Raw genomic sequence first — 8,762 nt, 5'->3', positions numbered from 1 at the left:
TATTTAATATGACACTATTTTATTCAATAGCCCTTATTTCATATATATATATATATATATAAGACTATATGTTACGGATTATGCTATAGGATATTGTATGTTATATCTGCTGCATAAACTTGCATTTGAACATTTATAATAGAACAGAAACGCGTATATTAATAGTCACTGTCAATCTCTGTGTATTGGAATTAATTTTAGCAAAATTATTAACACGAACATCTTACTGCACTGCATCTGACACGTAAATGACTAAAATATTTGTATTAATTATTTGAACGCTATACAGGCTATATACCGATGTCCTTCTTTATTTTCATAAAATTGTTAATTGCAAAGACGCAAAAAGAATTATTTCTTTCTTTAACTTTACGTAAATATTTGTAATTATCATCTCAATCGCATGAAATTGATAATCGAGAATATAAAAGCACAATAAGATTTGTACATCAACAAGAGTAGAGCTCATTAAATATCCAATTGATTATATCCGATGAAGAAATTTGTCAATATATCATTGTAATTCATGTCGTGGCATTCGGCTGACACCTCGCAGATCTAAGAAATACGTCATTTTCAGATTACAAGCGTTCAAGCTTTATTCCCCGTAGTTGCTGATTGCAACAGCTTAAGCGACCATACGATATCGCGGCTCTGCGTAAAGCTAAAGCGCAAGGTTTGAAACAACCTCGGCAATCCATTAATTACGATCGTCTGTCCTCGTTCCCTCGTAAAAATCAAAGGGAAGCATCTTATGCCGGTTACGCGAGCTAACATCAAACGATCGACGTCACTCGCGGTTCGAATCTGTGGATCGCCGCGCTCGTGTTACTTTTGCCACTCTTATTAACGTTAACGAGCATCCCACTGATTAAAATCGACTCTAAGCAACGCGATTTCGATAGCTTTTCCAATATTATTCAATGTACGATGGCTCCCGAGCTGAATTTTCACCGCGCCCGATGTATTTTAGCCTCGGCAATTGAGAAAGGACATTAAACCTTGCAAATTATTTAGTTGCGCGCGAAATGGCAAATTGCGAGAATGAGAGTTGCGTTGATGTAAGCTTTTTAAGAACCATGGATATTTAATGATATTAAGTTGAATATTGGACAATGGAAAATTTGTATAAATTGTTGATATTATTGTATTTGGAGGGACAATTAGAAGCGGCAAATCGAATCTCTAATTATAGAATAGACACATTGACAAAATATATAAACTAACTCAATAAAAAAAAAAATTGAATAGTTATTCAAATTATTTAATGAACATGAATATTTTTTTCAATCTTATTCCCCACTTTACGATTATCATTGATTATAGATATCTGTAAAAAACAAGAGGCTATGAGACTCGATTAAATACTTAATAAATAATAATAATTTATACATTCAAGTTATATTATAATATAAATGAATGTACCCGAATGTCATAACAATTAAATCGAATGTTTTGCGCTAAGAAGAGGGCGGTAACAAGTGTAAGGGTGGGTCGTGGGAGGGAGAGGGAGAGGTGAAATTGAGAAAACAAGAGTCATAATGGTTGAAAGCATGGTATAAAAGAAAAATCGTCCATTGAATAAAATATGCAGATAGCACTTTCGCGGACAAACTTGCGAATCCATGCGCTTATATATTCAGTTGAAAAAGTTATTATTCCTTGTACAATTTGTCGTTGACCATTTTGAGCAGAAAATTATTCGCTTCCTCTATTCCCTCGAACTGGAGTCATTTAATTTTTCATTGTTTACAATACCACGTGGGGGAATAAAGATGGAAGTTGTCAACCGGCTGGGGATAGAGATATATAGAAATATGAAATATAGACGGCAGGAGAGGGATAGAGAGAGAGAGAGAGAGAGAGAGAGAGAGAGAACGATTGATGGATAGTTGGTCAGAGGGCGGGAAGAAGGAGGGAGGGCGGGAGTAAAAGAGGGAGCGCAAAATAAGAGTCCGATTACGGGAAAGTAAATGGAATAAGGCTAGAACGAGACATGGAGAGTCATCGGAAAAAAAAAAAAAAAAAAAAAAAAAACATAAAGATAGAGGGAAGAAGGCCATAATTCTCGATCGTTTCGACTAATGTATGAGCGCGCGAGGCTCAACGGCGCATTGTTTACGAGGCTGAACTCGCAAGTTCGCCAAGGGATAAGAAACTTTTAACGCGGCCTGAATTACGACCCCCGCGGAGTCTGTTGCTCAAGCGGCTCACCCGATACCCGATTATGGTTATTTCACCGATAAAATGGCAGCCTATGACGCGCGTCTACCATAGCCTTTAAATTTTGGCGCGCGTTGGCTTCTTTTTTTATCGCCATTACCTGGATGAGTCAGCTGTGAGTATCGGGCATGAGACGGTGCTTAGGTTTTTATTGTTTTGCGTCGATACTAGATTTACGAAGTGAGGCGGCTGTCGGCGGGGTTCGTGCACTGGCGGCCAGTTGGGAAATTTTAACTTTATTCGCCTATCAATAGTGCTGTAAGCTATGAAGTTAGCGGGAGGTGCTCGTGTTTTGGAGATCCGGTCGATCTTCCGTTGGTTTACTTGGCCAATGTTGGCCTTGTAATAGTACTTTTTGATTTCAGAATAGTGAGCGATCGTATATCCTCGTATGTGTAATTAGAATTGAGAGAAATTTATGGATACGGAGCCCCGGTTCTTATGCACTTGTTTACAATGCACTTAACGTCTCGCTAATATGATGAATATGATATTGTTCGGTAGATAAACATTTCGATGATATTTAGTTGTCGAGTACGTTAAATTCGTCAAATTGATCGAGCTGCAAGAGGGATGCGCGTTGCTGCTCTATTTGATTTATCATTCAAAAAATAAAAAATGCATTTGTTCAAATTAATTTTTGCAGTTGAATGTGGAGGATATATTGGCTCGATTATTTTTACAATTTTTCATAAAATATTTTTGACGTAAAAGGAATCTTGATGTGTTTTGTTGTTTGTTTTTTAATAGCAACTGATTTACTAGTATATTAAAGCAGCATAACCTAATGCAAAGACAACTGATTTTATTATGAAATGTTTTTAATTAAAGGATCAAAAGCAGGTAAATTAGTACTTAATTAATACTCGTAAATTTGTACTTACGATTATCAATTACGAGTATCGCACAATACATAGAATTATTTTACTTATATTAAGGTTAGAGTGAGTATGCCGCAAAAATCTTTCAAGATAAAAAGCACAAACGTGCGAGAAAATGACGTAGAAGAACATTCCGTATAAGCATAAAAGAATATAACAAACGGGTTAGTCAGAGTTGAGAAATCTCTCGTCACTGAGCATGGCGGAAGTATTAGCTTTATATTGTACATACATTCTTCTTCAATGCACCCTCGATCCTTCTCTCACTCTCTCTCTCTCTCTCTCTCTCTCTCTCTCTATTAAAGTCAGCAGCAAATAAACACTGGCATTGTACTCGAGACACGACGTTTGCATATGTGCGCATAGGACAGTGACTCGTCTGCTTGGCAAATGCAACCGCATTTTGAAGATATCGTATACATAAGACGTCATCTTGTCTCTTATCTTCCCTCATTCTTTTCCCCTCCATCTTGCTCTTATCAGTTTCTTTATCTGACTTAGGCGCGGGCGTTCATACGGTCGTTCGCTCTCGCTTATTCGCCTGCTGCCTTTCGTATGGACGATTTCTTGTTCGTGCTGTATGGAAAAATATCTACTGGTGTGACGCGCGTACGTTCGTATGAGAAACTAGTATATGTGAATATATTGTTGGAGACTTTAATTGGCGTTACTCCGTATTAAAAACAAATAACAAGTGCCAGTTTGTTACATGGTTAGGCGTTTAGTTGTTACACGCGCTGATGTACCTATGCGAATATATTTTTCTGTAATTAATAGTAATGAACCGGACGTTGATTTAATAGATATTTTAAGATATTTAAAGATGAATTTGAGTTTTCAGTCAAGGAGCTCATTGTATTGTCATGATTAATGTTCGAAAGGAGATAAACACTTTTTTTTAATCTTATGTTTTTATAATAAAGGTGTATTTATTATTACGTAGTAATAAAAATTATTTAAAAAATTTATCTACAGAAATATTTAGATTAAAAAATATATTTAAATCGAAAGTAGTTTATTTGAAAGTGTTAATGAAAATTTTTAAGTGAAATAAATAACACGTACATCTGGATTTAGTAATGGCAATTTATAACATTCAACAATGATTAGGAAACAATAATTTCATATTATGTACAACTAATGTTAATATCAAAAGATTTGTGTGAACAATTTTAATGAATTCGACTATATTCTAACGAAATTGTTCCAAATACGAAAGCCACCATTTATTTATCCGTATTATTAGTACTCACTTGAGAAGAAAAGTTAACATTTAATCAAACCAATTTTACGAATAATAGAGGGGGATAGGAGGTAGAAAGTGAGACTGATCAAAAGGTGAAATGGCTTAAAAAATTATATCTCTATCATAAAATAAATATTTTTCTTCGCTCGAACTAGAGCTATAGACAAAGGGCAAAGAAGTAAGACAAGAATAGGTAAAATACTCGTAGACTTGCTGGATTTCAAAGGGAGGGTGTATACGTTCGTTTATGTATTGTGTGTGCAACTGGAAGCAGCTTCAGAGACACAATCACACATAGGGTTCGAGAAAGGCACACGAGCTTGTTTCTCTAGCGCTGGGGGGCAGGAGGGGAGTGAGAAACCGCAAAAGCTTTCCCGTAAACATTCGTGTTTCTCAAGAAACGGATGCGCGTCTCATCCGTTTTACCGTACAGCCACGAGTGTACTTTCTCCCTCTTCCCGTTTCTTTCGGTTCTGACGTACAATTGTCTTTGAACTTTTTGCGCTTTGAAATTGGAGGCCGATGGGTTTTCGGACTTTCTACTTGTTCTTGACGAAAATTAAGGCTTTCTCCGAATAAATAGAGTCGAATAATTGGTGATTTTTAAAGAAGCGACACATTGATGAGTAATAGTGAAAATGATTAATGTAAAGTTTTAACGTTAATCTTTATTATTGTATCGATTTTAATATTTTGAAAAGTTTAATTTTTATTTCCATCATGATTGACTTGATAAACTAGATTTTATTTTCTTCTTCTACCGCGTGGTCGAGCAAAACATTCAGAATCGAAAATAATGTAACATTTTCCGTAAGAAAAAGATGAAACATGTTTAATAAAAAATATCTACTTTGTTAGCAATTTTATTCCATTTTAAAATATATTTCAATGGAAAATACGACTTTTCCGGAATATTTTGATATAACAAATTTATAATATGATAGTCTTGCAAAATCAGGATAACTTGAATTTGAGCCAAGCAACTTTTATTACAGATATTTTTTAACTAAATGTAAATAATATCGAAGAATTTCTAAAATTTTACAAAATGAAAACCAAAGAATTTTGATATTTTGAAATTACCATGATTAGACTAATTTGTATATTATATCATCTTAATTTATATAATTTTCAATAGAAAATAAACTTCGCTACATTCGAAAAATACTATGCAGCTTTTTTACTATTTTTATTAAAATTCTTAGTTTTCTTAGAATGCATAGGCCACTTACAAAACATGCATTACAATATACGTGTGCGCGCACGCGTGCGCGCGCGTTTGTATCATTGTAATAAAGATTTTATTCTTCGTTGAACAAATGTCAAAAAAACAAACTTCGTTTTTTCTTCTTCTATCATTATCCAAGTTGTATCGATAACTTTATTCACCAGTCTTTTCTCATCATTGACCATAGATAATTGAAGCTCTTCCACTTTATTAATAAATGAATCTTAAGATGATAAAATCATCTTAGAATGAAAACTTCCATATTCGTTCGAGTATTCAATTCATTTTTTCTCTGTGGGTGAAATATAATTTTTGCCTTTTCGATTCTGTCGAAGATGCGCCAAAAATGTATCATCGCGTGACTCGCAGCGCATACGACGTAAGTAAGTGAAGAAACAAGTTTCAGCAGAATCATGGATTTCTTGCGTAAAGCCAACGCATATGAATGGATATGAACACCAGCCATGACAGATCTTAAAGCCGACTTTTACCAAAATGTAACGACGCAAGCAGACGAACATTTTCCCTTCTCTTTATCGTTCATTTCATGAATCGCATTCTCCTCCCGTGCACGCAGCATTTGCCACAAGCACTTTACCATCTCCCTTCTACCATCATTCGCATTTTTTCCGTCAATTCCGTCTCCCCCTCGATCTCTTAAATCTCAATTCTCTCACTCTTCTCTTGTCAGCCGACTGATTGTTGTTATCGGCACGCACACACACGAGGCAATTTAAGGATTGATTACGCGCTATGTAGTACCCTCGCGATGTAACCAGGCGGCACGAACATCCTGGCCAAATGAGTCACAATGCACGTCGTAGATGTGAAAAGTGCCGAAGGGCGAATGTTTTTGTACGCATAATATTGCGTATTATGTATGCAGAGATGGAAAATAAATTGTGCTGCAGCTGCTTAAATTTTAAAACTGCCTCAATGTGCACTCGATGTTTTTACCGAATATTGATATAATTTGAGTGCCGAGATCGTTTCGTCGTTACTTAGTCACCGACGCTTCCCCGTGAAATAAGCACATAAGAACATTAAATTTATCGTGATTATTAATAAAATAAACTATAGTACGTTATTGTTTATATATAGTAATACATTGATCAATCTACTAGTACATACTGTTTTATTATGTACAATAAATAAAGATTGTCTCTTGTGATGTTGTTTTAACAAACATTATATATACGTGCAAACACATCTACAAAAACATTTTAATTAATTTAATAAAATATTCAAGAGTTTGGCTGTTACAAGCAAAAAACTCTCCTCTTCTAGCACTCTCGGTAAATTCCTTGAGCTGAACAAGCTGAATTTACATTATTAGTTTTAAGAAAATTGCAAAGCATTTCCAGATGCATAATAGTCGTAAAAAAATAATCACGGCCATGAGTCACAAAATGTCGGAATCTATGATGATTTCTCGGATAACAACAAAATCCCTCACTATTACAACAATAATGATCGACTCCGCGGTGCTATTGACTAAACTACTGCATTGATCAAGAACGAGGAAAAGAGAAAAGGAGAAACTAGCAAACGAGCTGCGCGCGCTTTACCCTGCGAGTTTCATACAGTTTTCCTCGAATAATAGAGCCGAGGCTCATCGCTCTCACACTCCGTCCACTACTCTCGAGCTCTATCTCTCTTCGAATACCTATAGGATCGCGTGCTTCTTGTAGTCCAGCCCTCTCGCTTACTCTCAAGGAAGAATGAGTCGGAGGGCCGCTTGCTCGCGCTAATGGGCTCGACGACTGGCGCGACGTCGCCGTCACCTTATGAAAATTTACGGATTTTAAATGACCGGGAACTAACATTAAAGAACTTGTCCTTCCCCTAGTCAACTTCACGCGACTTTCCGCCAGTGCCAGCCGACGAAACTTTCGAGCACCGGTGCTCGTCTTATCTATCCTTTATGGTCGAGAGACGACGACGATTACTGCGGAGGAGGCCAGGACGAGTCGTCTGCTTTAACGGTGGCAAACTGGGCTAACGTCTTCTTAGCCGATGCCAAGACAACTTTATATTCCTTGCAAGATGGTGATTGTAGCTGGCCATTTTAAATCACTCCATTTTCGTGGCTTTTTCCAATTTTCAAAGACGGACGATAAAATTTTCAAAATTTCCGTTGAAGTATTTGGATCGTGTTTGGATAGGTAGCGGTAAATAGGTGTAACTTTCGATAATTTCTTAATACCATAAATAAAAGAATAGTACGATAGTGCTTTTTGAGACGAAGTAATAATATAGTGGATAATCTCATTGATGTTTTCTTTTTTAAATAGCTAGTTTATCTATAAACGCGGTTATTTTTCTTGTCAAATCTATTATTTCGTAAATATCGTTCCAGCATTATTTAGCTCTGGGCGTTGAATAAGTTTCTTACGTACGCCGTTCATATCGCCAACATCACCACTCGAACAAGGTTTTCATCAAATAATTGTTGTCACTGGCACGTCATCGTGAATATTGATAATTTTCCCCGGGTTACCAATGCATTAAAACAGCCACAAACTCAAGAGTAATCATTCTGGTAAATTCGAAAGCGATCGGCTGGATATACACTGCGTAACTTTGGCCATATGACAAAACATAACTTGCAAAGTACAATTACAACTCGTACTTGGCTACTTTGTCATTGTCCATTTTGGTGGAGAGGTTGCGAAAGTTAAATTAGCCATCGGAGTGGTAGAGAAGCCGCGCGAGAAGAAGCTTGACTTTTTGTGCATCTATGATTTCTCCCATTATATTCTAAAATCGGCTTTGTAAATAAAGTTCGTTTCATCAAGGTGAGGCTGATTGACAAGGTGACAGGGCAGCGGCTTACGCACTTCCGCTCATCCGGTGGGACTGGCACGTCAAAGGAAAAACGGGAAAGTGAAATGTTCGTCGCGAGATCGGGGATTATACTTGGCACAACGAAATTAATATAAAATTATTCGCAGTTTCGTCGGTGTGGCAGAGGCGCGGAATTGCAGGAGTTGGAGATTAATTCGTTTAGACTCGGCCGAGAGCGTCGAGACGTTGTGCTTTTCCGTTTGTGCCGCTGTCGCAGTGGTGACGGGGAGATTGCGCTGCGAAAGTTAGTAACTTTATGCTTCGCTTGTTTGGACTGGGCCGGAAACCCCCCCCCCCTCTCTCTCTCTCTCTCTCTGTATACCGTATATACGGGCTA

Source organism: Ceratosolen solmsi, unplaced genomic scaffold, assembly GCF_000503995.2.
Source record: "Ceratosolen solmsi marchali unplaced genomic scaffold, CerSol_1.0 scaffold13, whole genome shotgun sequence".
Taxonomy (NCBI): Eukaryota; Metazoa; Arthropoda; class Insecta; order Hymenoptera; family Agaonidae; genus Ceratosolen; species Ceratosolen solmsi.
Note: the sequence above shows the minus strand (reverse complement) of the source record.